The sequence below is a fragment of the Denticeps clupeoides genome, unplaced genomic scaffold (genome assembly GCF_900700375.1).
Source record: "Denticeps clupeoides unplaced genomic scaffold, fDenClu1.1, whole genome shotgun sequence".
In the NCBI taxonomy this organism is placed as follows: Eukaryota; Metazoa; Chordata; class Actinopteri; order Clupeiformes; family Denticipitidae; genus Denticeps; species Denticeps clupeoides.
In genome coordinates this window covers 15,143-43,050 of record NW_021629824.1, presented here as the reverse complement: position 1 = coordinate 43,050, position 27,908 = coordinate 15,143, and the positions used below count along the sequence as shown (strand labels likewise).

Here is a 27,908-nt window from a genome sequence, read left to right as displayed (position 1 = left end):
TATAAACCACAATAACGAGCCCAAAATGCCCGTCAAAACTCGGTATAATCCTGTATGCTATATAGACTAGAGCTGTAAATCTAGGCCTTGGTCGGGTTCTTTTTTTAGTCAGGCTCCGGTTGGTCTATAGTACCTATGTTTTCCGTGTGAAAATATAAATTTGTTTCAGTGATAGGTAAAACTGTTTTGCATGTTGTACATTTGTTTTATTAAACATATTTTTCTTTAAATGAAAAGTTTATTTGATTTGCAATTCTCGGCCACCGTCGTCAGGTGATGCGTTATCTCAAGATAGATGCTGAGAATATGAAACAGAGGCAGATGGCGATTAAGTTTTAAACCAGCACATTTAATTTACTTCTTGATCTAGTGCTTGTAGCGTGCACAAAGAAACCCAGGCTCTTACAAGCTGAACATTGCAAAAGCTCACAGGCTGTATGGTTGTGCAGAAAAAAAGACGGTCTGACTGTCATTTATTTAAACATTTGAGTCGAGTTGGGTCGGGCTGAGTCCTGTCTGACTTGAGCCAGGCCTAAATTTTTAGGGACAGCTCTAATATAAACTCTACAAAACCTACAACTGCTGCTTATTTCTTTGTAAAGAAATAAGCTTGGGGTTTCCTGGCTCGTCTTGGACACAGGCATGGGGGCTTCAGGTAAAAAAAAACTTGGGAACCACTGGTATAGGCAGTCATAAAAGGGGTGGTAGCCTAGTGGGTAAGACACTCGCCTATGAACCATTATCGTTGTGCTGAGTTGCTCCAGGGGGGCTGTGTCCCTATAAATACTGATTGTAAGTCACTCTGAATAAGGGTGTCTGATAAATACCATAAAATATGTAAATATAATCAAAGAGTGTAGAACTATATAGATTAGGTCAGGGAGGCCAGGACACCTACAACAACACTTAAGGAGCTGCAGGAATATCTAGAAGGTGCTGGTTTTGTACTATAATGTGACAACAGTGTGATTATCTGACTATGGGGGCACTCCGGTACAGTGATGTTGGCCGTCACCCGACCAGCAATAATCAGTCCGATGCCCACGGCAGTGACGATGCTGACACTGAACTGTGGCAGGACGGGGGTAAGAATTTGAACAAAAATTGAATATTCTCACAAAATTTTGAATTCAAAAGGTCAACCTTTTAACTATACTAACTATATAATCATTATAATAGTTTAATACTTTATTATGTATATATAATGTATTCATTCAAACTATTAGTAAACAATCTATGCTTAGTCAGTACTTGGATGGGGTTTAAAGGATAGGGCTGAATTACAAAGAGAAACAACCCTTTTCCACCATATTGCACATTTTTGAGCTGCAGCAACATTCTGCTCAGTGGGATTGTTGGATCGGCAAACTGTTCTGTCATGTGATATCTTGTCAATGAAGCAGAAGCAAATCTTGAAACTGGGGCTGCCAAAGACAACAGTATCCATGAAAGAATGTGGAGCTGTGAAATCACAGCAAGGTTTCATTCAAAAGCATGATGTTTATTATTAAAAAAGCAGCTCACCTTTATATTTAGATTTCACATAGAAATGCTTTAAAAAATAATCACATTGTGCAACTTTAGTCTTTTTGATCATAGCATAATTTTTGCCTGCTGCACATGCAAATGAATGAGGGAATGCCACTATTTCAGCCAATTTCAACGTGTGATTGAATTCAGTAAAAAGACAATGCATGTGAGATTTGACAATGCAAGACTAAACTGCAGTTACTAACAGTTCCACTGCGTCCTCTTCGCAACGCGCCGCCTCGTTCAGCTTATCCCAGCCTGGCGGGAAACGCAAGTAGTTGTTACACACAATGCAACTCACAAACACACGCTCATTTTCTGATAACGTGCAATGGCCAGTAGATCATCCTAACAAGGAGAAGCATACAGAATACGGTCAGGTAAAGAAAGATGTTTGAAGATGATTACATTTTAGGAAACACAAATTTATTTAAAAAATTTGTTGAAGTAGTGAGCGAACGTCCTGCACAAGGTGCAAATGCTGGTGACCTTCTTGACGAATGCTGGCACATTCAGAAAGAGGGTGTTTTATCTATGTAGAACCCAAACAGTTGCATGACAACAGTCCAGTGGCCTGACCTAGCTGGGATTTCCCACCCTGCTACTATACTCCCTAATAATAGGGTTCCCAACCTGACTTGTAACTCATAAACACAATTCGTAACCCAATACGCACTTTCACACCAAAAGCTGGAGCCAATCCAAACAATATTCAGCCATTGTGCAAATGACCTGCACATCCCCACTGCGAGGGAACCAGAGAGGTGTCTTTGTTGTGAGACCACTTAGCCATTTGACTGTCATCAGACCAGTTAGTTTTACTTTGTGTTCCATTAATGTTGATGGAATGTTGTTGCACTTTTTTTTTTTTTTTGCTTGAAGGTTAAATGTTTGTGTTCCACGCAGGAATGACTGGAATGAGCAAATGTGATAATGAGGGCTACACAACTACACAAACCAGACATGAATGACTGGAGTGGCTCAGTTTTTGTACATGTGAAATATAACTTTAATTATACATTATTGTCAAAGTACAGAAATCTCAAATCAACTAAATAGTCTTTTTCATGTTGGTGAGTAAAATCAGGGCCGACTCTTGCTCCTCATATGGTGAAGAAGACAAATCTGTATATAGTCATCAGGATGTTTTTATACAGGCAACACAGCTACTGGATGCTATGAAGTTAATAGGTTAAACTGATGGTGGATGATGGTGGATGAAGACACAGCAGCTTCAGATCTAGTGAAACCATTTGAGGAGCAAGAGTCGGCCCTGATTTAATCACCAACATGAAAAAGACTATTTAGTTCATTTGAGTTTTCTGTACTTTGACGATAATGAATAATTGAAGTTATATTTCACATGTACCAAAACTGAGCCACTCCAGTCATTCCTCAGCAGTTCTTATCATGCTGCGTCACCCGCACATACAGATGCGAATACACGCAATATAAAATGGTCTGGTGATGGACAATCATAGTGGACAACTTCATTGGGTTGTAAGGATTTTGCAGTGAACCTGTCCTGGATTTGTCCAGACACCAGGCTGTCTGTGTTGACATGTGACCAACAGACGCCACTTGACATGAGCAAGCAAGGAAACTTTCAATTCAATTTAGCAAAAACACAGTTACCACCACAACAAAACACTGAAGGATTTGCGTTATATTCATGACTTTGCGCAAAACGTTGTCACCATTAAACCATACTCTCGAACATCAGCTGATGATCAGCTGAACATTGGCTGTAAACTTTGGAGACATTTGATTGGCTACGATTTGTGAAACAAGTGGCGTTTGGGAAGTTTCAAAAATCCACAAATAAATGGTTTATCGGTTTGTGAAGTAATATAACTGCTCTGAAATTTGGGCATCACGTTAATTTGTTTTTAAGTCGAAAAATGTTTTTGTGAATGGTGTTACATTTATTTGTAAGTCATAAAATATATTTGTGAATCTTACATTTTTTGCTGAATCAATAGAAGTATTGAAGTTGACTTTATTGTCATCTCAGGTATTTGCGTGTTAGGCAGTACATAGTGAGGGTGGGTGGCAGGAGGGTGAAGAGTGTGTGTGAGGGGTGTGCAGTGTCCTTCTCTGGTGGCTTTCCGCATCCAACCTCAGAGCCCTTATTATACCTCGCTCTGCAACTCGGACTCTCAGACCCTTCAGTACTGCTCGCCTTGTCCGTCCACTGCAGAAGGAACAAGGAAGACACTCAACTACAACAGAGTGAAATAAAATTATTGTATTCATGTTTATTTTTTACTTTATTAATCCTGAAGGAAATTGCTTCTCTGCTTTTAACCATCGCCCTTAGTTAGCAGCGGGTAGCCATGATGGGTGCCTGGGGGTGTGAGGACGGTGCCTTGTTTAGTGGCACCTTAGGATCTTAGGATGTAATTTGATATTACATTTTGCAATTGGCAATGTGCAAAGTGCTGATGTAATCAGATATTTTTTTGAATAAAAAATAACAATTCACTGAATTGCTGCTGTTTAGGCACTCTGATGTGTGTTTCTTTTACGGGTATAATTTAAGAGGGTTGCATCTGTCTGAATGTGTACTTTGGTTTTGGCTCTTGTACAGCTAAAATCCCATTAAAATTGGATCAGGTTCTCAGTAGTCAGCGTTTAGGAGGTAGGAAATCTTGTCCAGCCTTCATGTAGAGATGGTCCAGCCTTAATGTAAAGATTTTTTTTGTTTAGTACATGTCATTATATGTTTTGCTGCATGTGTCTGGTTTTAGTTAGCCCTGTGTTATGGCCAGGATCCCATCATTTGTGACTGGGTTCATCCACCAGCATGTAGAAGGTAGGAAGCCCCCCCTGCAGTTTCTTTTGTAGGCTAACCAAGCTTGCTTGCTGGTGGTATGCACAGCCACTTCCTCCAGTGAACACATGCTGTAGACCCTGCCACTGAGTGTGGTGTACCATAATGGAGAGTGTTGTACAAGCCATTCAAGCCTTGCCCCCACCGCATAATCTTTCTGCCTGTCTTCGGCACTGGTGTTTTGTTTTTGATATCTTTTATTTTTTTTGTTGTATTCTATGGTTATGGTTTCATTATCTTGATCATTCACAATCAGATGGCAATTATTATTGCCTTTCTATTTGAAAGAAACGACAGCTCCTTCCTCTTTAAAGAATATTTAGATTAACTTGTAACTTTCTTATTGTCGAACTTGTGTACATAACCTACAACAGAGTGAATAAAAAGATTGTATTCCTAGTTGGGGGTCCTAGTGAACCAGAATTGATCACTTCATCGATGATAACTTGAAGGCACGTTGTAAGTCGCTCTGGATAAGGACGTCTGCCAAATGCCTTAAATGTAAAGTGAAGTGAAAGTGATACACTGCAACACAGCCAGGGAGCAGTGTGTGGAGAAAGTGCTTTGCTCAGTGGCACCTTTGCAGATCAGGATTCCAACCGACAACCTACATGGCCTCTTCCTTAACCACTAGGCCACCACTGCCCACACTGTGTGTTTACATATATTTTTGTGTTTATTTTACTGTTTCTGTCTAGTTTGTTTACTTTTCTTTTTGTTTTGTTTTCATCTTAGTTTCATCAAAATTGTTACAATAATTTTTTTTTTACAAGGAGCCTTTTAGAACATGTGCGTATGCATGTTTCTTTTTTTTCTATTTTGTTCACAATTAGTGAATTAGAGGACGTAAAGTGTTTTTGTTGCCATTTTTAATGACATGATGCTTCTTATCTGAGCTTTTGCATGCCAAGAAGGCTTCAAATAAGAAAACAAACACGGTCTTTGTGGCGCTATCGGTTAGCGCGTTCGGCTGTTATCAGGAAAGTTGGTGGTTCAAGCCAACCCAGGGACGTCAAGTGTCTCAGTTGCCATTTTTAATGCCATTAAACTGCATATGTCTCATGCAAGGTCTTGCCCACCCAACAGAAAATTTACATGACATGATGCTTCTTAGCTAAGCTTTTGCATGCCCAGAAAGCTTCATATAAGAAAGAAGTGTGGTCTCTGTGGCGCTATCGGCTGTTAACCAAAGGTTTGGTGGTTCAAGACCACCCAGGGTAGAAAAGTGCATTTTTTCCTAATTTAACAGCAGTTAAACTACATATGTCACATGCAATATCGTTACCAACCAAAAGAAATGTTATATGACATGACGCTTCTTATCTGAGCTTTTGCATGCCCAGAAGGCTTCATATGGCTAAAAAGCATGGTCTCTGTGGAGCAATCGGATAGCGCGTTCGGCTATTAACCGAAAGGCTGGTGGTTCAAGCCCACCAATGGACGTAAAGTGTCGTTCTTACAATTTTTACTGTAATTAATCTGCATATTTCTCATACTATTTCTTTATCACCCAAAAGAAATGTTACATGACATGATGCTTCTTGTCTGAGCTTTAGCAGTGCCAGAAAGCTTCATTTAAGAAAAGATTTGTGATCTCTGTGGCGCTATCGGTTGTTAACCAAAAAGGTTGGTGGTTCATGCCCACCCAGGGTAGAAAGGTGCATTTTTTTCCTAATTTAACAGCAGTTAAACTACATATGTCACATGCAAGGTCATTTCCACCCAACAGAAATGTTATTTGACATGATGCTTCTTATCTGAGCTTTTGCATGCCCAGAAGGCTTCAAATAGGAAAGTAGCATGGTCTCTGTGGCGCAATCGGTTAGCGCGTTCGGTTGTTAACCGAAAGGTTGGTGGTTCAAGCCCACCCAGCGACGTAAAGTGTCGTTGTTACGATTTTTACTCCAATTAAACTACTACATCTTTCTCATACTATTTCTTTATGACCCAAAAGAAATGTTACATGACATGATGCTTCTTGTCTGAGCTTTAGCAGCGCCAGAAAGCTTCATTTAGGAAAGAATTGTGGTCTCTGTGGCGCTATCGGTTGTTAGCCAAAAAGGTTGGTGGTTCATGCCCACCCAGGGTAGAAAAGTGCATTTTTCCTAATTTAACAGCAGTTAAACTACATATGTCTCATGCAAGGTCGTTCCCACCCAAAAGAAATGTTATATGACATGACGCTTCTTATCTGAGCTTTTGCATGCCCAGAAGGCTTCATAAAGCAAAAAAAACATGGTCTCTGTGACGCAATCGGTTAGCACATTCGGCTGTTAACCGAAAGGTTGGTGGTTCAAGCCCACCCAGGGACGTAAAGTGTCTTTGTTGCCATTTTTTATGCAGTTAAACTACATATGTCTCATGCAAGGTCGTTCCCACCCAACAGAAATGTTATATGACATGATGCTTCTTATCTGAGCTTTTGCATGCCCAGAAGGCTTCATATAGCAAGAAAACGTGGTCTCTGTGGCACAATCGGTTAGCGCGTTCGGCTGTTAACCAAAAGGTTGGTGGTTCAAGCCCACCCAGGGACGTAAAGTGTCTTTGTTGCCATTTTTTATGCAGTTAAACTACATATGTCTCATGCAAGGTCGTTCCCACCCAACAGAAATGTTATATGACATGATGCTTCTTATCTGAGCTTTTGCATGCCCAGAAGGCTTAATATAGCAAATATACAAGGTCTCTGTGGCGCAATCGGTTAGCGCGTTCGGCTGTTAACGGAAAGGTTGGTGGTTCAAGCCCACCCAGGGACGTAAAGTGTCGTTCTTACAATTTTTACTGCAATTAAACTACATATTTCTCATACTATTTCTTTATCACCCAAAAGAAATGTTACATGACATGATGCTTCTTGTCTGAGCTTTTGCAAACCCAGAAAGCTTCATTTAGGAAAGAAGTGTGGTCTCTGTGGAGCAATAGGTTAGCGCGTTCAGCTGTTAAGTGAAAGGTTGGTGGTTCAAGCCCACCCAGGGACGTAAAGTGTCTTTGTTGCCATTTTTTATTCAGTTAAACTACATATGTCTCATGCAAGGTCGTTCCCACCCAATAGAAATGTTACATGACATGATGCTTCTTATCTGAGCTTTTGCATGCCCAGAAGGCTTCAAATAGAAACGTAGCATGGTCTCTGTGGAGCAATCGGTTAGCGCGTTCGGCTGTTAACCGAAAGGTTGGTGGTTCAAGCCCACCCAGGGACGTAAAGTGTCGTTCTTACAATTTTTACTGCACTTAAACTACATATTTCTCATACTATGTCTTTATCACCCAAAAGAAATGTTACATGACATGATGCTTCTTGTCTGAGCTTTTGCAGCCCCAGAAAGCTTCATTTGGGAAAGATGTGTGGTCTCTGTGGCGCTATCGGTTGTTAACCAAAAAGGTTGGTGGTTCATGCCCACCCAGGGTAGAAAAGTGCATTTTTTTCCTAATTTAACAGCAGTTAAACTAGATATGTCACATGCAAGGTCATTTCCACCCAACAGAAATGATATATATGACATGATGCTTCTTATCTGAGCTTTTGCATGCCCAGAAGGCTTCATATAGCAAAAATACATGGTCTCTGTGGCGCAATCGGTTAGCGCGTTCGGCTGTTAACCGAAAGGTTGGTGGTTCAAGCCCACCCAGGGACGTAAAGTGTCGTTCTTAAGATTTTTACTGCAATTAAACTACATATTTCTCATACTATGTCTTCATCACCCAAAAGAAATGTTACATGACATGATGCTTCTTGTCTGAGCTTTTGCAGCCCCAGAAAGCTTCATTTAGGAAAGAAGTGTGGTCTCTGTGGCTTTATCGGTTGTTAACCAAAAAGGTTGGTGGTTCATGCCCACCCAGGGTAGAAAAGTGCATTTTTTCCTAATTTAACAGCAGTTAAACTACATATGTCACATGCAAGGTCATTTCCACCCAACAGAAATGTTATTTGACATGATGCTTCTTACCTGAGCTTTTGCATGCCTAGAAGGCTTCAAATAAGAAAGTCGTATGGTCTCTGTGGCGCAATAGGTTACCGCATTCGGCTGTTAACCAAAAGGTTGGTGGTTCAAGCCCACCCAGGGACATAAAGTGTCGTTCTTACCATTTTTACTGCAATTAAACTACATATTTCTCATACTATGTCTTTATCACCCAAAAGAAATGTTACATGACATGATGCTTCTTGTCTGAGCTTTTGCAGCCCCAGAAAGCTTCATTTAGGAAAGATGTGTGGTCTCTGTGGCGCTATCGGTTGTTAACCAAAAAGGTTGGTGGTTCATGCCCACCCAGGGTAGAAAAGTGCATTTTTTCCTAATTTAACAGCAGTTAAACTAGATATGTCACATGCAAGGTCATTTCCGCCCAAAAGAAATGTTATTTGACATGATGCTTCTTATCTGAGCTTTTGCAGGCCTAGAAGGCTTCAAATAAGAAAGTAGTATGGTCTCTGTGGCGCAATAGGTTAGCGCGTTCGGCTGTTAACTGAAAGGTTGGTGGTTCAAGCCCACCCAGGGACGTAAAGTGTCTTTGTTACCATTTTTTATTCAGTTAAACTACATATGTCTCATGCAAGGTCGTTCCCACCCAACAGAAATGTTATATGACATGATGCTTCTTATCTGAGCTTTTGCATGCCCAGAAGGCTTCATATTGCAAAAATACATGGTCTCTGTGGCGCAATCGGTTAGTGCGTTCGGCTGTTAACCGAAAGGTTGGTGGTTCAAGCCCACCCAGGGACGTAAAGTGTCGTTCTTACAATTTTTACTGCAATTAAACTACATATTTCTCATACTATGTCTTTATCACCCAAAAGAAATGGTACATGACATGATGCTTCTTGTCTGAGCTTTTGCAGCCCCAGAAAGCTTCATTTAGGAAAGAAGTGTGGTCTCTGTGGCTTTATCGGTTGTTAACCAAAAAGGTTGGTGGTTCATGCCCACCCAGGGTAGAAAAGTGCATTTTTTCCTAATTTAACAGCAGTTAAACTACATATGTCACATGCAAGGTCATTTCCACCCAACAGAAATGTTACATGACATGATGCTTCTTGTCTGAGCTTTTGCAGCCCCAGAAAGCTTCATTTAGGAAAGATGTGTGGTCTCTGTGGCGCTATCGGTTGTTAACCAAAAAGGTTGGTGGTTCATGCCCACCCAGGGTAGAAAAGTAAATTTTTTCCTAATTTAACAGCAGTTAAACTACATATGTCACATGCAAGGTCATTTCTACCCAACAGAAATGTTATTTGACATGATGCTTCTTATCTGAGCTTTTGCATGCCCAGAAGGCTTCAAACAGAAAAGCAGCATGGTCTCTGTGGCGCAATCGGTTAACGCGTTCGGCTGTTAACCAAAAGGTTGGTGGTTCAAGCCCACCCAGGGACGTAAAGTGTCGTTCTTACGATTTTTACTGCCATTAAACTACATATTTCTCATACTATGTCTTTATCACCCAAAAGAAATGTTACATGACATTATGCTTCTTGTCTGAGCTTTTGCAGCCCCAGAAAGCTTTATTTAGGAAAGATGTGTGGTCTCTGTGGCGCTACCGGTTGTTAACCAAAAAGGTTGGTGGTTCATGCCCACCCAGGGTAGAAAAGTGCATTTTTTCCTAATTTAACAGCAGTTAAACTAGATATGTCACATGCAAGGTCATTTCCACCCAACAGAAATGTTATTTGACATGATGCTTCTTATCTGAGCTTTTGCATGCCTAGAAGGCTTCAAATAAGAAAGTAGTATGGTCTCTGTGGCGCAATAGGTTAGCGCGTTCGGCTGTTAACCGAAAGGTTGGTGGTTCAAGCCCACCCAGGGACGTAAGGTGTCTTTGTTGCCATTTTCTATTCAGTTAAACTACATATGTCTCATGCAAGGTCGTTCCCACCCAACAGAAATGTTATATGACATGATGCTTCTTATCTGAGCTTTTGCATGCCCAGAAGGCTTCATATAGCAAGAAAACGTGGTCTCTGTGGCACAATCGGTTAGCGCGTTCGGCTGTTAACCAAAAGGTTGGTGGTTCAAGCCCACCCAGGGACGTAAAGTGTCTTTGTTGCCATTTTTTATGCAGTTAAACTACATATGTCTCATGCAAGGTCGTTCCCACCCAACAGAAATGTTATATGACATGATGCTTCTTATCTGAGCTTTTGCATGCCCAGAAGGCTTAATATAGCAGAAATACAAGGTCTCTGTGGCGCAATCGGTTAGCGCGTTCGGCTGTTAACGGAAAGGTTGGTGGTTCAAGCCCACCCAGGGACGTAAAGTGTCGTTCTTACAATTTTTACTGCAATTAAACTACATATTTCTCATACTATTTCTTTATCACCCAAAAGAAATGTTACATGACATGATGCTTCTTGTCTGAGCTTTTGCAAACCCAGAAAGCTTCATTTAGGAAAGAAGTGTGGTCTCTGTGGCGCAATAGGTTAGCGCGTTCAGCTGTTAAGTGAAAGGTTGGTGGTTCAAGCCCACCCAGGGACGTAAAGTGTCTTTGTTGCCATTTTTTATTCAGTTAAACTACATATGTCTCATGCAAGGTCGTTCCCACCCAATAGAAATGTTACATGACATGATGCTTCTTATCTGAGCTTTTGCATGCCCAGAAGGCTTCAAATAGAAACGTAGCATGGTCTCTGTGGAGCAATCGGTTAGCGCGTTCGGCTGTTAACCGAAAGGTTGGTGGTTCAAGCCCACCCAGGGACGTAAAGTGTCGTTCTTACAATTTTTACTGCACTTAAACTACATATTTCTCATACTATGTCTTTATCACCCAAAAGAAATGTTACATGACATGATGCTTCTTGTCTGAGCTTTTGCAGCCCCAGAAAGCTTCATTTGGGAAAGATGTGTGGTCTCTGTGGCGCTATCGGTTGTTAACCAAAAAGGTTGGTGGTTCATGCCCACCCAGGGTAGAAAAGTGCATTTTTTTTCCTAATTTAACAGCAGTTAAACTAGATATGTCACATGCAAGGTCATTTCCACCCAACAGAAATGATATATATGACATGATGCTTCTTATCTGAGCTTTTGCATGCCCAGAAGGCTTCATATAGCAAAAATACATGGTCTCTGTGGCGCAATCGGTTAGCGCGTTCGGCTGTTAACCGAAAGGTTGGTGGTTCAAGCCCACCCAGGGACGTAAAGTGTCGTTCTTAAGATTTTTACTGCAATTAAACTACATATTTCTCATACTATGTCTTCATCACCCAAAAGAAATGTTACATGACATGATGCTTCTTGTCTGAGCTTTTGCAGCCCCAGAAAGCTTCATTTAGGAAAGAAAGTGTGGTCTCTGTGGCTTTATCGGTTGTTAACCAAAAAGGTTGGTGGTTCATGCCCACCCAGGGTAGAAAAGTGCATTTTTTCCTAATTTAACAGCAGTTAAACTACATATGTCACATGCAAGGTCATTTCCACCCAACAGAAATGTTATTTGACATGATGCTTCTTACCTGAGCTTTTGCATGCCTAGAAGGCTTCAAATAAGAAAGTCGTATGGTCTCTGTGGCGCAATAGGTTACCGCATTCGGCTGTTAACCAAAAGGTTGGTGGTTCAAGCCCACCCAGGGACATAAAGTGTCGTTCTTACCATTTTTACTGCAATTAAACTACATATTTCTCATACTATGTCTTTATCACCCAAAAGAAATGTTACATGACATGATGCTTCTTGTCTGAGCTTTTGCAGCCCCAGAAAGCTTCATTTAGGAAAGATGTGTGGTCTCTGTGGCGCTATCGGTTGTTAACCAAAAAGGTTGGTGGTTCATGCCCACCCAGGGTAGAAAAGTGCATTTTTTCCTAATTTAACAGCAGTTAAACTAGATATGTCACATGCAAGGTCATTTCCGCCCAAAAGAAATGTTATTTGACATGATGCTTCTTATCTGAGCTTTTGCAGGCCTAGAAGGCTTCAAATAAGAAAGTAGTATGGTCTCTGTGGCGCAATAGGTTAGCGCGTTCGGCTGTTAACTGAAAGGTTGGTGGTTCAAGCCCACCCAGGGGACGTAAAGTGTCTTTGTTACCATTTTTTATTCAGTTAAACTACATATGTCTCATGCAAGGTCGTTCCCACCCAACAGAAATGTTATATGACATGATGCTTCTTATCTGAGCTTTTGCATGCCCAGAAGGCTTCATATAGCAAAAATACATGGTCTCTGTGGCGCAATCGGTTAGTGCGTTCGGCTGTTAACCGAAAGGTTGGTGGTTCAAGCCCACCCAGGGACGTAAAGTGTCGTTCTTACAATTTTTACTGCAATTAAACTACATATTTCTCATACTATGTCTTTATCCCCCAAAAGAAATGGTACATGACATGATGCTTCTTGTCTGAGCTTTTGCAGCCCCAGAAAGCTTCATTTAGGAAAGAAGTGTGGTCTCTGTGGCTTTATTGGTTGTTAACCAAAAAGGTTGGTGGTTCATGCCCACCCAGGGTAGAAAAGTGCATTTTTTCCTAATTTAACAGCAGTTAAACTACATATGTCACATGCAAGGTCATTTCCACCCAACAGAAATGTTACATGACATGATGCTTCTTGTCTGAGCTTTTGCAGCCCCAGAAAGCTTCATTTAGGAAAGATGTGTGGTCTCTGTGGCGCTATCGGTTGTTAACCAAAAAGGTTGGTGGTTCATGCCCACCCAGGGTAGAAAAGTACATTTTTTCCTAATTTAACAGCAGTTAAACTACATATGTCACATGCAAGGTCATTTCTACCCAACAGAAATGTTATTTGACATGATGCTTCTTATCTGAGCTTTTGCATGCCCAGAAGGCTTCAAACAGAAAAGCAGCATGGTCTCTGTGGCGCAATCGGTTAGCGCATTCGGCTGTTAACCAAAAGGTTGGTGGTTCAAGCCCACCCAGGGACGTAAAGTGTCGTTCTTACGATTTTTACTGCAATTAAACTACATATTTCTCATACTATGTCTTTATCACCCAAAAGAAATGTTACATGACATTATGCTTCTTGTCTGAGCTTTTGCAGCCCCAGAAAGCTTTATTTAGGAAAGATGTGTGGTCTCTGTGGCGCTACCGGTTGTTAACCAAAAAGGTTGGTGGTTCATGCCCACCCAGGGTAGAAAAGTGCATTTTTTCCTAATTTAACAGCAGTTAAACTAGATATGTCACATGCAAGGTCATTTCCACCCAACAGAAATGTTATTTGACATGATGCTTCTTATCTGAGCTTTTGCATGCCTAGAAGGCTTCAAATAAGAAAGTAGTATGGTCTCTGTGGCGCAATAGGTTAGCGCGTTCGGCTGTTAACCGAAAGGTTGGTGGTTCAAGCCCACCCAGGGACGTAAGGTGTCTTTGTTGCCATTTTCTATTCAGTTAAACTACATATGTCTCATGCAAGGTCGTTCCCACCCAACAGAAATGTTATTTGACATGATGCTTCTTATCTGAGCTTTTGCATGCCCAGAAGGCTTCAAATAGAAAAGTAGCATGGTCTCTGTGGCGCAATAGGTTAGCGCGTTCGGCTGTTAACCGAAAGGTTGGTGGTTCAAGCCCGCCCAGGGACGTAAAGTGTTGTTCTTACGATTTTTACTGCAATTAAACTTCAAGCCCACCCAGGGACGTAAAGTGTCGTTCTTACAATTATTACTGCAATTAAAGTACATATTTCTCATACTATTTCTTTATCACCCAAAAGAAATGTTACATGACATGATGCTTCTTGTCTGAGCTTTTTCAGCCCCAGAAAGCTTCATTTAGGAAAGAAGTGTGGTCTCTGTGGCTTTATCGGTTGTTAACCAAAAAGGTTGGTGGTTCATGCCCACCCAGGGTAGAAAAGTGCATTTTTTCCTAATTTAACAGCAGTTAAACTACATATGTCTCATGCAAGGTCGTTCCCACCCAACAGAAATGTTATATGACATGATGCTTCTTATCTGAGTTTTTGCATGCCCAGAAGGCTTCATATAGCAAACTTACATGGTCTCTGTGGCGCAATCGGTTAGCGCGTTCGGCTGTTAACCGAAAGGTTGGTGGTTCAAGCCCACCCAGGGAAGTAAAGTGTCGTTCTTATGATTTTTACTGCAATCAAACTACATATTTCTCATACTATGTCTTTATCACCCAAAAGAATTGTTACATGACATGATGCTTCTTGTCTGAGCTTTTGCAGCCCCAGAAAGCTTCATTTAGGAAAGATGTGTGGTCTCTGTGGCGCTATCGGTTGTTAACCAAAAAGGTTGGTGGTTCATGCCCACCCAGGGTAGAAAGGTGCATTTTTTCCTAATTTAACAGCAGTTAAACTAGATATGTCACATGCAAGGTCATTTCCACCCAACAGAAATGTTATTTGACATGATGCTTCTTATCTGAGCTTTTGCATGCCTAGAAGGCTTCAAATAGAAAGTAGTATGGTTTCTGTGGCCCAATAGGTTAGCGAGTTCGGCTGTTAATCGAAAGGTTGGTGGTTCAAGCCCACCCAGGGGCGTGAAGTGTCTTTGTTGCCATTTTTTATTCAGTAAAACTACATATGTCTCATGCAAGGTCGTTCACACCCAACAGAAATGTTATATGACCTGATGCTTCTTATCTGAGCTTTTGCATGCCCAGAAGGCTTCATATAGCAAAACTGCATGGTCTCTGTGGCGCAATCAGTTAGCGCGTTCGGCTGTTAACCGAAAGGTTGGTGGTTCAAGCCCACCCAGGGACGTAAAGTGTCGTTCTTACACTTTTTACTGCAATTAAACTACATATTTCTCATACTATTTCTTTATCACCCAAAAGAAATGTTACATGACATGATGCTTCTTGACTTTTCTATTTGTCTTCAAATAGAAAAGTAGCATGGTCTCTGTGGCGCAATAGGTTAGCGCGTTCGGCTGTTAACCGAAAGGTTGGTGGTTCAAGTCCACCCAGGGACGTAAAGTGTCGTTCTTACGATTTTTACTGCAATTAAACTTCAAGCCCACCCAGGGACGTAAAGTGTCGTTCTTACAATTCTTACTGCAATTAAACTACATATTTCTCATACTATTTCTTTATCACCCAAAAGAAATGTTACATGACATGATGCTTCTTGTCTGAGCTTTTGCAGCCCCAGAAAGCTTCATTTAGGAAAGAAGTGTGGTCTCTGTGGCTTTATCGGTTGTTAACCAAAAAGGTTGGTGGTTCATGCCCACCCAGGGTAGAAAAGTGCATTTTTTCCTAATTTAACAGCAGTCAAACTACATATGTCACATGCAAGGTCATTTCCACCCAACAGAAATGTTATTTGACATGATGCTTCTTATCTGAGCTTTTGCATGCCCAGAAGGCTTCAAATAGAAATGTAGCATGGTATCTGTGGCGCAATCGGTTAGCGCGTTCGGCTGTTAACCGAAAGGTTGGTGGTTCAAGCCCACCCAGGGACGTAAAGTGTCGTTCTTATGATTTTTACTGCAATTAAACTACATATTTCTCATACTATGTCTTTATCACCCAAAAGAATTGTTACATGACATGATGCTTCTTGTCTGAGCTTTTGCAGCCCCAGAAAGCTTCATTTAGGAAAGATGTGTGGTCTCTGTGGCGCTATCGGTTGTTAACCAAAAAGGTTGGTGGTTCATGCCCACCCAGGGTAGAAAGGTGCATTTTTTCCTAATTTAACAGCAGTTAAACTAGATATGTCACATGCAAGGTCATTTCCACCCAACAGAAATGTTATTTGACATGATGCTTCTTATCTGAGCTTTTGCATGCCTAGAAGGCTTCAAATAAGAAAGTAGTATGGTTTCTGTGGCCCAATAGGTTAGCGAGTTCGGCTGTTAATCGAAAGGTTGGTGGTTCAAGCCCACCCAGGGGCGTGAAGTGTCTTTGTTGCCATTTTTTATTCAGTAAAACTACATATGTCTCATGCAAGGTCGTTCACACCCAACAGAAATGTTATATGACCTGATGCTTCTTATCTGAGCTTTTGCATGCCCAGAAGGCTTCATATAGCAAAACTGCATGGTCTCTGTGGCGCAATCGGTTAGCGCGTTCGGCTGTTAACCGAAAGGTTGGTGGTTCAAGCCCACCCAGGGACGTAAAGTGTCGTTCTTACACTTTTTACTGCAATTAAACTACATGTTTCTCATACTATTTCTTTATCACCCAAAAGAAATGTTACATGACATGATGCTTCTTGACTTTTCTATTTGTCTTCAAATAGAAAAGTAGCATGGTCTCTGTGGCGCAATAGGTTAGCGCGTTCGGCTGTTAACCGAAAGGTTGGTGGTTCAAGTCCACCCAGGGACGTAAAGTGTCGTTCTTACGATTTTTACTGCAATTAAACTTCAAGCCCACCCAGGGACGTAAAGTGTCGTTCTTACAATTCTTACTGCAATTAAACTACATATTTCTCATACTATTTCTTTATCACCCAAAAGAAATGTTACATGACATGATGCTTCTTGTCTGAGCTTTTGCAGCCCCAGAAAGCTTCATTTAGGAAAGAAGTGTGGTCTCTGTGGTGCAATAGGTTAGCGCGTTCGACTGTTAACCGAAAGGTTGGTGGTTCAAGCCCACCCAGGGACGTAAAGTGTCTTTGTTGCCATTTTTTATTCAGTTAAACTACATATGTCTCATACTATTTCTTTATCACCCAAAAGAAATGTTACAAGATATGATGCTTCTTGTCTGAGCTTTTGCAGCCCCAGAAAGCTTCATTTAGGAAAGAAGTGTGGTCTCTTTGGCTTTATCGGTTGTTAACCAAAAAGGTTGGTGGTTCATGCCCACCCAGGGTAGAAAAGTGCATTTTTTCCTAGTTTAACAGCAGTTAAACTACATATGTCACATGCAAGGTCATTTCCACCCAACAGAAATGTTATTTGACATGATGCTTCTTATCTGAGCTTTTGCATGCCCAGAAGGCTTCAAATAGAAAAGTAGCATGGTCTCTGTGGCGCAATAGGTTAGCGCGTTCAGCTGTTAACCGAAATGTTGGTGGTGCAAGCCCACCCAGGGACGTAAAGTGTCGTTCTTACAATTTTTACTGCAATTAAACTACATATTTCTCATACTATGTCTTTATCACCCAAAAGAAATGTTACATGACATGATGCTTCTTTTCTGAGATTTTGCAGCCCCAGAAAGCTTCATTTAGGAAAGAAGTGTGGTCTCTGTGGCGCTATCGGTTGTTAACCAAAAAGGTTGGTGGTTCATGCCCACCCAGGGTAGAAAAGTGCATTTTTTCCTAATTTAACAGCAGTTAAACTACATATGTCACATGCAAGGTCATTTCCACCCAACAGAAATGTTATTTGACATGATGCTTCTTATCTGAGCTTTTGCATGCCCAGAAGGCTTCAAATAGAAAAGTAGCATGGTCTCTGTGGCGCAATCGGTTAGCGCGTTCGGCTGTTAACCGAAAGGTTGGTGGTTCAAGCCCACCCAGGGACGTAAAGTGTCGTCCTTACAATTTTTACTGCAATTAAACTACATATTTCTCATACTATGTCTTTATCACCCAAAAGAAATGTTACATGATATGATGCTTCTTGTCTGAGCTTTTGCAGCCCCAGAAAGCTTCATTTAGGAAAGAAGTGTCGTCTCTGTGGCGCTATCGATTGTTAACCAAAAAGGTTGGTGGTTCATGCCCACCCAGGGTAGAAAAGTGCATTTTTTCCTAATTTAACAGCAGTTAAACTAGATATGTCGCATGCAAGGTCATTTCCACCTTACAGAAATGTTATTTGACATGATGCTTCTTATCTGAGCTTTTGCATGCCCAGAAGGCTTCAAATAGAAGTGTAGCATGGTCTCTGTGGCGCAATAGGTTAGCGCGTTCGGCTGTTAACCGAAAGGTTGGTGGTTCAAGCCCACCCAGGGACGTAAAGTGTCGTCCTTACGATTTTTACTGCAATTAAACTACATATTTCTCATACTATGTCTTTATCACCCAAAAGAAATGTTACATGACATGATGCTTCTTGTCTGAGCTTTTGCAGCCCCAGAAAGCTTCATTTAGGAAAGAAGTGTGGTCTCTGTGGCTTCATCGGTTGTTAACCAAAAAGGTTGGTGGTTCATGCCCACCCAGGGTAGAAAAGTGCATTTTTTCCTAATTTAACAGCAGTTAAACTAGATATGTCACATGCAAGGTCATTTCCACCCAACAGAAATGTTATTTGACATGATGCTTCTTATCTGAGCTTTTGCATGCCTAGAAGGCTTCAAATAAGAAAGTAGTATGGTTTCTGTGGCCCAATAGGTTAGCGAGTTCGGCTGTTAATCGAAAGGTTGGTGGTTCAAGCCCACCCAGGGGCGTGAAGTGTCTTTGTTGCCATTTTTTATTCAGTAAAACTACATATGTCTCATGCAAGGTCGTTCACACCCAACAGAAATGTTATATGACCTGATGCTTCTTATCTGAGCTTTTGCATGCCCAGAAGGCTTCATATAGCAAAACTGCATGGTCTCTGTGGCGCAATCGGTTAGCGCGTTCGGCTGTTAACCGAAAGGTTGGTGGTTCAAGCCCACCCAGGGACGTAAAGTGTCGTTCTTACACTTTTTACTGCAATTAAACTACATATTTCTCATACTATTTCTTTATCACCCAAAAGAAATGTTACATGACATGATGCTTCTTGACTTTTCTATTTGTCTTCAAATAGAAAAGTAGCATGGTCTCTGTGGCGCAATAGGTTAGCGCGTTAGGCTGTTAACCGAAAGGTTGGTGGTTCAAGTCCACCCAGGGACGTAAAGTGTCGTTCTTACGATTTTTACTGCAATTAAACTTCAAGCCCACCCAGGGACGTAAAGTGTCGTTTTACAATTCTTACTGCAATTAAACTACATATTGTCTCATACTATTTTCTTTATCACCCAAAAGAAATGTTACATGACATGATGCTTCTTGTCTGAGCTTTTGCAGCCCCAGAAAGCTTCATTTAGGAAAGAAGTGTGGTCTCTGTGGCGCAATCGGTTAGCGCGTTCGGCTGTTAACCGAAAGGTGGGTGGTTCATGCCCACCCAGGGTAGAAAAGTGCATTTTTTCCTAATTTAACAGCAGTTAAACTACATATGTCACATGCAAGGTCATTTCCACCCAACAGAAATGTTATTTGACTTGATGCTTCTTATCTGAGCTTTTGCATGCCTAGAAGGCTTCAAAAAAGAAAGTAGTATGGTCTCTGTGGCGCAATAGGTTAGCGCGTTCGGCTGTTAACCGAAAGGTGGGTGGTTCAAGCCCACCCAGTGACGTAAAGTGTCTCTGTTGCCGTTTTTTATTCAGTTAAACTACATATGTCTCATGCAAGGTCGTTCCCACCCAACAGAAATGTTATATGACATGATGCTTCTTATCTGAGCTTTTGCATGCCCAGAAGGCTTCATATAGCAAAAATACATGGTCTCTGTGGCGCAATCGGTTAGCGCGTTCGGCTGTTAACCGAAAGGTTGGTGGTTCAAGCCCACCCAGGGACGTAAAGTGTCGTTCTTACAATTTTTACTGCAATTAAACTACATATTTCTAATACTATTTCTTTATCACCCAAAAGAAATGTTACATGACATGATGCTTCTTGTCTGAGCTTTTGCAGCCCCAGAAAGCTTCATTTAGGAAAGAAGTGTGGTCTCTGTGGCGCTATCGGTTGTTAACCAAAAGGTTGGTGGTTCATGCCCACCCAAGGTAGAAAAGTGCATGTTTTCCTAATTTAACAGCAGTTAAACTAGATATGTCACATGCAAGGTCATTTCCACCCAACAAAAATGTTATTTGACATGATGCTTCTTATCTTCTTAGCCCAGAAGGCTTCAAATAGAAAAGTAGCGTGGTCTCTGTTGCGCAATCGGTTAGCGCGTTCGGCTGTTTAACCGAAAGGTTGGTGGTTCAAGTGTGGAAGGAAAATTTAGTAGTGCCCAGACACTCCACGAAATTTAGTAGGCCAGACTCTCCACGTGGTTTCACCTTTGGTCATGGAACAGTCAGAGACAACTGTGTATCTTAGTCTGACCTTGTTGATGCAAAATTTGCCGCAAAAAACTAGACTAAACTGATAAAGAAAGGTTCTGTGCGTTGATGGGGGCGCCACTGTCCAAGTGGTGCGAGCTTGCTTTCGACCTTGTACACCCCAGATGTATAATGCTTGTGAACTGTAATGAAGCGGGGGGGGATGTTCTCTTGTGGGTCCCCGTGCGCGGTAAAATAAACTTGGATAATCAATTCAGTTGACTTCCTTTATTGCAGTTCCCCAGACGGCAGAATTTCCACCACAATTGGCGTCACGAACAGGATCCGCGTGAATCCGCCAGGACATGACCGGAGTGGCTGGTCACCCTGGGTCACCAAGATCCATCTCCAAAACCTCGTCTTAGAGTTTCGGAGTGACTGGGACTGCGGTCAGTGTCATTGGCCGATTCCGCCGGGATTTTTCTCTTTTCTGTCGTCTGGGGACGCGAACAGGGTGAGCTAAAATATTCCACCTCTCAAACATTTAATGAAAACTGCAGAATTTAGAAGATTAATAAATCCAAAATAAAACTGATAAGGGAATTGCATATTTGCTTTATTCTGTAGTCAACTGAGTTGATCCAACTAAGCGAGTGTCACTTTTTATTTTGTTTAATAGAGGTTAAAGTCCTCTGAGTAAAACGATCTTGGAGATCGAGTGTGAAATAAAAGTGTGAGCCTTCTTTACAAGAAAAAAAAATCATTCAATCATTAAGTAATATTTCAATCAGTGTGAGTAATAAGGCAAGAGCACAAAGGAAAACGTGAAACGGGAAGAATTGTGAGCCATTAGTTATCTGTGAGCTCTCTAGCAAGAGCAGTTGTTTTCGTGGGCTGTGAAGTCCCGGGCAAACTCGAGAAAGCTGTGTGCATAAAAAATGGGAAATAAAAGTGGGACAAGTGACACTCCTATTAGTTCCTGAAACTAAGTTAATGATACAGATGAAACAGAAATATGGTGATGATGGTGTGTAATCATCTGGTGGACTGCATGAAAATTACGGTTTTCCTGCGGGTGGGTCTCTTAGTCAACTCAGCTAAAAAAGCTGAAGGAGGGGCTAGAGGGCAGCAGGCAAAAAATACTGCAGTCAAGTAAAAGTAAAGTAATTCGGAAAATGCTTATAATGGAAGACTGTTTTAAAATATGGGAAGCAGAGGGCGACCGAAGAGAAAAGCCAACACCCAGAACGCTCTGACTGCGCTGACTGTGGGAAAGAAACCAACAGGGGAGACCACGCTGAACCTTGATACCAAAAAAAAATTCTCTGATACTGCACCTGCCTCGTTGTATCCGTCATTACAGGGCGCGGGTCGACCTGAGTTTGGACTCCACCCCTCCCCCTACCCCCAACAGCAACCCCCACTGGAACAGCAGCAACTCCCACTGGAGAAACCGTTACAAGAACAGCAGAAACCACCACAGCATGATGGCGTCACTGCTTCAACTTCAGAGAAAAAAACCACCACCAGAGCAGCCGCCCCATATTCTCCACCCAAGACCCGGTCTGCCACCACATCTTCTGAACCATCAGGACCCTCAACTGCAACTCTCCCCATGATTCAGGTCGCTGGGACAGGGGGGCCTACATTTGTTTACAGACCATGGACAACGGAAGACCTTCTGAACTCTTCCAAGCATCTCCCAAATGCAGATCGAGGGGGTGCGGCCCTGTCCAGAGCCGTGAACGATTTCATCAGAGAATTCACACCGACATCCACCGAAATGGCCCGAGTCCTGCTAAGACACATCAGCTACGTGAACATTTCACTACCCATCATCAGCCCTGCACCCCTGGTTGGGCATCTGCTGATCAAAATGACATTGGTGCAGTGCGGGGAGATGCAGACTACAGATGTTGGACTGAAGGACTTGTGACCGCGATCGCTGGCAACTTTCCTACTGCCTGTGACCTTTCTAAAATCAGCACGTGTGCTCAGCAGCCTTTGGAGTCAGCAGAAGATTTCTTGATTCGACTCCAAGTTGTGTTTGATGACCACAGCGGCCTTGCTCGCCCCCATGATTACCCTGGACAAGGTATGACACCCTACGAAGCGCTCCTGAAAAATACCTTCATTGATGGCCTTCTCCCCCCCCTCAGTGAGGCAACAAAGACTTCCTGCATCTTGTGGGCAGATGCTTCAGTGCGTCTCGCTGAAGTTCTGCGCCATGCGCGCCACGCCCAGGCCAGACAGGCGGAAGCGAGGATCAAAGAAGACAACAAAAACAAAGATTCAACCCACAGGGCACAACTGGCTCTGTTGCAGCATGCTGCTGCCAACTCCACTTCATATCGCGGACCGGATGTGTGCTTCAGATGTAACCCAAAGGGGACACTGGGCACGAGATTGCACCAAAAGATGGAGAGGACAGTGGAGACCACGAAGCGAGGAACAATCGGACGTGTGCTTCAACTGTGGCCAAAGCGGACATTGGTTACGAGAATGTCCCAATGAAGAAAGAGGATGGAGCAGAGGACATGGTGTTCCCTATGGCGAGAGATGTGGACACAAAGGAGAACACACCCATCATGAACAATCCCAAACAGCCTGACTGGTGAAGCGGGGCGGAGCTCCAAACGAAGGCGCGGCTGCAGCCCTGAAGGAGGCTCCAACCAAAGTCATGCACACCCACACAGACACACTCACACACATTCCAACAAAGGTCCTGGGGACAGTGAAGTGGTTCAACGTTTGAAACGGCTATGGTTTCATCAACAGGAATGACACAAAAGAAGACGTTTTTGTACACCAGACTGCCATAAAGAAAAACAACCCAAGAAAATACCTCCGCAGTGTTGGGGACGGTGAGACTGTGGAGTTTGATGTCGTTGAAGGGGAGAAGGGTGCCGAGGCGGCCAATGTCACCGGCCCAGGGGGGGTCCCAGTCCAGGGCAGCAAATACGCCGCTGACCGGAACCGCTACAGGCGGTACCCACGCCGGAGGAGACCCCTACGCAACTACCAGGATAACTACCAGAGCGAGGGGCGGAAGAAGAGAGAGAGCCAGGAAATTGTTCCTGAGGGGGTCGCACAGCCACAGCAACGCAGAACTTTGTTCCCTGGCAGGTGGCGCTATCCACCGTACTTTGTCCGCCGACGCTATGGCAGCCGCCCCCCATATACCAGCGCACCACGAAAGGAAATGACAGAAGGAACTGAAGGTAGTGACAACCAGGGTGATCCAGACCAGAGCAAACCAATGAGGCAGAACTACTACAGAGGCTTCAGACCAAGGAGTCCCCCATGTCCCAGACTGGTGAGGGAAGGCGAGGAAGACAAAGAGAACCAGGAGCCCCACCAGCGGCACTACAGATGCAACATCAACTACCGCCCAGACCACCGAACCTCAGGATGGCAAAGAGAGCAAGGCAGCCGAAACATCCGCTGAGAAAACATCCGCTCCCAAGGCTGAGCAGGGCGGGGCTGAATAAACACTGATTTACCATCGCTACCATCGTCCGGTAAAGTCAACAAGAAGAAACATCAAAGATCTGAGCAATAAGAAACAGATTTGACTTGACAATCGTCTAAGCTTGCAACATGCATTTGACCAGATTACCACCAATTGCCTACAGAATCTATGCAGACTTGTTCTTTTCCATTATTTTCAGGTGACAGTTAAACATTTTGGGGAAACGGCAGATGGCTTTCTAAATCGGTCTTAAGTTTTTACACCAAATGGTTTTTAAAGGGAAAAATAATTTGATATTTGGTCTGTTTTGAAAAAAAAAAAAAAAAAAAAGAGAAAACTTGGCCACAGGAATAACTTGTTGTTACTTGCAGAAGCTACTGGTGACATTGCGAAATCTGATTGCATTGTATGTTTAGGACCTCGCCCATTGTTGAAGATTGTCCCCACTCCAGCCGAACTGAATTACCTGTCTTATCCAACTTATGACTCAAGATAACCTTGATCCTTTTTGCTCTTTTTGGGATTTCCTTTTTCCTGTAGGATCAAAAACCGATGTTCCCCCTGTTTTTGATGCTGAGGTATCAAGGTATTACCCTTCCCCTGGTAATACTGTTGGTACTGTGAATGTTTCATATTGTGCATCCATCCACAACCTGTCTGATTCCCCGAAAGTTGATCGTTCTGACATCTGGTGGCGGTAAAACACTGTGCTCCACTTTACCTGAGAACTGGTCGGGTGTCTGCACTCCTTCTACTCTTATCCTACCTGTGACTATTTTGCCCGTAACCGCATCGGAAGTTCCAGTCTCTTTTTCGCTCCCGTTTAGCTAGGAGATCATTGTTTTCTTTTGATTCCCCTGATACAACTTACATTGATACCATAAGTATTCCCAGAGGTGTGCCCGACGAATACATATTAGTTAATCAAATAGCTGCAGGCTTTAAATAAATTTTTATTTTGAAAAACTCCTAACAAAAATGTTGACAGAATCAATTACATTCATAACAAGGTGCAGCGCTTATCAAACTTCACTAGACATGGATTTGAGGCTGTACATGGACAATTTAAAGCCACCTCACTTATGGCCTTCCAGAACCACATTGCTGTTGATATGTTATTAGACCCCTAAAAAAAAATTATGTAACTCTTGTTCATAGTGGTCAATCATGCTTTGAATCAAGCTCCTCCTCGGATGAGACAGATGCAGACACATAATACACTATTGATATTGATTGTTATACTTGTTGTTGATTTTCATTTTAAATAGTTTGTTTTTTTAATTATTTAGTTTTGAGTTTATATTTTTATACAACTGCCTGTGATGAGTTACCTTAAACCCTTGATGGAGTGGTATACTTTGATGTTTCTGGTTGTATATTACGTTACTTTGTAATTTTGCATTAATTTGCTGCGTACTTTTTAATCATTTTTATAATAATTTTTTATTCTTTGAATTTTGTGTTATTATGTAATTATGTACTCCTCACCTTGCGTAAACATCATATACATTTTTGTGCCTATAGTAGAGATCAATTAATCAAAAAAAAAAAAAAAAAAAAAAAGTGTGGAAGGAAAATTTAGTAGGCCCAGACACTCCACGAAATTTAGTAGGCCAGACTCTCCACGTGTTTCACCTTTGGTCATGGAACAGTCAGAAGACAACTGTGTATCTTAGGTCTGACCTTGTTGATGCAAAAGTTTGACGCAAAAACTAGACATAAACTGATAAAAGAAAGGTTCTGTGACATTGATGGGCGCCACTGTCCAAAGTGGTGCGAGCTTGCTTTTCGACCTTGTACACCCCAGATGTATAAATGCTTGTGAACTGTAATCAAGCGGGGGGGATGTTCTCTTGTGGGTCCCCCCGTGCGCGGTAAAATAAACTTGGATAATCAATTCAGTTGACTTCCTTTATTGCAGTTCCCCAGACGGCAGAATTTCCACCACACAAGCTCACCCAGGGACGTAAAGGTTCGTCCTTACGACTTTTACTGCAATTAAACTTCAAGCCCACCCAGGGACGTAAAGTGTCGTTCTTACAATTTTTACTGCAAATAAACTACATATTTCTCATACTATTTCTTTATCACCCAAAAGAAATGTTACATGACATGATGCTTCTTGTCTGAGCTTTTGCAGCCCCAGAAAGCTTCATTTAGGAAAAAAGTGTGGTCTCTGTGGCTTTATCGGTTGTTAACCAAAAAGGTTGGTGGTTCATGCCCACCCAGGGTAGAAAAGTGCATTTTTTCCTAATTTAACAGCAGTTAAACTACATATGTCACATGAGAGGTAATTTCCACCCAACAGAAATGTTATATGACATGATGCTTCTTATCTGAGCTTTTGCATGCCCAGAAGGCTTCATATAGCAAAAATACATGGTCTCTGTGGCGCAATAGGTTAGCGCGTTCGGCTGTTAACCGAAAGGTTGGTGGATCAAGCCCACCCAGGGACGTAAAGTGTCGTTCTTACAGTTTTTGCTGCAATTAAACTACATATTTCTCATACTATTTCTTTATCACCCAAAAGAAATGTTACATGACATGATGCTTCTTGTCTGAGCTTTTGCAGCCCCAGAAAGCTTCATTTAGGAAAGAAGTGTGGTCTCTGTGGCTTTATCGGTTGTTAACCAAAAAGGTTGGTGGTTCAGGCCCACCCAGGGTAGAAAAGTGCATTTTTTCCTAATTTAACAGCAGTTAAACTACATATGTCACATGCAAGGTCATTTCCACCCAACAGAAATGTTATTTGACATGATGCTTCTTATCTGAGCTTTTGCATGCCCAGAAGGCTTCAAATAGAAAAGTAGCATGGTCTCTGTGGCGCAATCGGTTAGCGCGTTCGGCTGTTAACCGAAAGGTTGGTGGTTCAAGCCCACCCAGGGACGTAAAGTGTCGTTCTTACGATTTTTACTGCAATTAAATTACATATTTCTCATACTATGTCTCTATCACCCAAAAGAAATGTTACATTACATTATGCTTCTTGTCTGAGCTTTTGCAGCCCCAGAAAGCTTCATTTGGGAAAGATGTGTGGTCTCTGTGGCGCTATCGGTTGTTAACCAAAAAGGTTGGTGGTTCATGCCCACCCAGGGTAGAAAAGTGCATTTTTTCCTAATTTAACAGCAGTTAAACTAGATATGTCACATGCAAGGTCATTTCCACCCAACAGAAATGTTATTTGACATGATGCTTCTTATCTGAGCTTTTGCATGCCTAGAAGGCTTCAAATAAGAAATTAGTATGGTCTCTGTGGTGCAATAGGTTAGCGCGTTCGGCTGTTAACCGAAAGGTTGGTGGTTCAAGCCCACCCAGGGATGTAAAGTGTCTTTGTTGCCATTTTTTATTCAGTTAAACTACATATGTCTCATACTATTTCTTTATCACCCAAAAGAAATGTTACATGACATGATGCTTCTTGTCTGAGCTTTTGCAGCCCCAGAAAGCTTCATTTAGGAAAGAAGTGTGGTCTCTGTGGCTTTATCGGTTGTTAACCAAAAAGGTTGGTGGTTCATGCCCACCCAGGGTAGAAAAGTGCATTTTTTCCTAATTTAACAGCAGTTAAACTAGATATGTCACATGCAAGGTCATTTCCACCCAACAGAAATGTTATTTGACATGATGCTTCTTATCTGAGCTTTTGCATGCCCAGAAGGCTTCAAATAGAAAAGTAGCATGGTCTCTGTGGCGCAATAGGTTAGCGCGTTCGGCTGTTAACCAAAAGGTTGGTGGTGCAAGCCCACCCAGGGAAGTAAAGTGTCATTCTTACGATTTTTACTGCAATTAAACTTCAAGCCCACCCAGGGACGTAAAGTGTCGTTCTTACAATTTTTACTGCAATTAAACTACATATTTCTCATACTATTTCTTTAATCACCCAAAAGAAATGTTACATGACATGATGCTTCTTGTCTGAGCTTTTGCAGCCCCAGAAAGCTTCATTTACGAAAGAAGTGTGGTCTCTGTGGCGCAATCGGTTAGCGAGTTCGGCTGTTAAGCGAAAGGTTGGTGGTTCCAGCCCAACCAGGGACGTAAAGTGTCGTTCTTACGGTTTTTACTGCAATTAAACTACATATTTCTAATACTATTTCTTTATCACCCAAAAGAAATGTTACATGACATGATGCTTCTTGTCTGAGCTTTTGCAGCCCCAGAAAGCTTCATTTAGGAAAGAAGTGTGGTCTCTGTGGCTTTATCGGTTGTTAACCAAAAAGGTTGGTGGTTCATGCCCAC

General features: G+C 42.1%; 9 non-coding genes and 1 pseudogene across 9 annotated transcripts; all 10 read left to right on the top strand.

Moving 5' to 3' along the window:
• Positions 1 to 979: 979 nt before the first annotated feature.
• Positions 980 to 23,709, top strand: LOC114775311 (nuclease-sensitive element-binding protein 1-like; annotated as a pseudogene).
• On the top strand, positions 7,925 to 7,998 carry trnan-guu (transfer RNA asparagine (anticodon GUU)). Its single transcript has one exon. It is a non-coding gene; the product is annotated as a tRNA-Asn (tRNA).
• Positions 11,409 to 11,482, top strand: trnan-guu (transfer RNA asparagine (anticodon GUU)). The gene has a single exon. It is a non-coding gene; the product is annotated as a tRNA-Asn (tRNA).
• On the top strand, positions 15,146 to 15,219 carry trnan-guu (transfer RNA asparagine (anticodon GUU)). The gene has a single exon. It is a non-coding gene; the product is annotated as a tRNA-Asn (tRNA).
• trnan-guu (transfer RNA asparagine (anticodon GUU)) lies at positions 16,289 to 16,362 on the top strand. Its single transcript has one exon. It is a non-coding gene; the product is annotated as a tRNA-Asn (tRNA).
• On the top strand, positions 16,500 to 16,573 carry trnan-guu (transfer RNA asparagine (anticodon GUU)). Its single transcript has one exon. It is a non-coding gene; the product is annotated as a tRNA-Asn (tRNA).
• On the top strand, positions 17,643 to 17,716 carry trnan-guu (transfer RNA asparagine (anticodon GUU)). Its single transcript has one exon. It is a non-coding gene; the product is annotated as a tRNA-Asn (tRNA).
• trnan-guu (transfer RNA asparagine (anticodon GUU)) lies at positions 18,729 to 18,802 on the top strand. The gene has a single exon. It is a non-coding gene; the product is annotated as a tRNA-Asn (tRNA).
• On the top strand, positions 19,664 to 19,737 carry trnan-guu (transfer RNA asparagine (anticodon GUU)). Its single transcript has one exon. It is a non-coding gene; the product is annotated as a tRNA-Asn (tRNA).
• Positions 23,710 to 26,489: 2,780 nt separating the features above from the next.
• Positions 26,490 to 26,563, top strand: trnan-guu (transfer RNA asparagine (anticodon GUU)). The gene has a single exon. It is a non-coding gene; the product is annotated as a tRNA-Asn (tRNA).
• Positions 26,564 to 27,908: the final 1,345 nt, after the last annotated feature.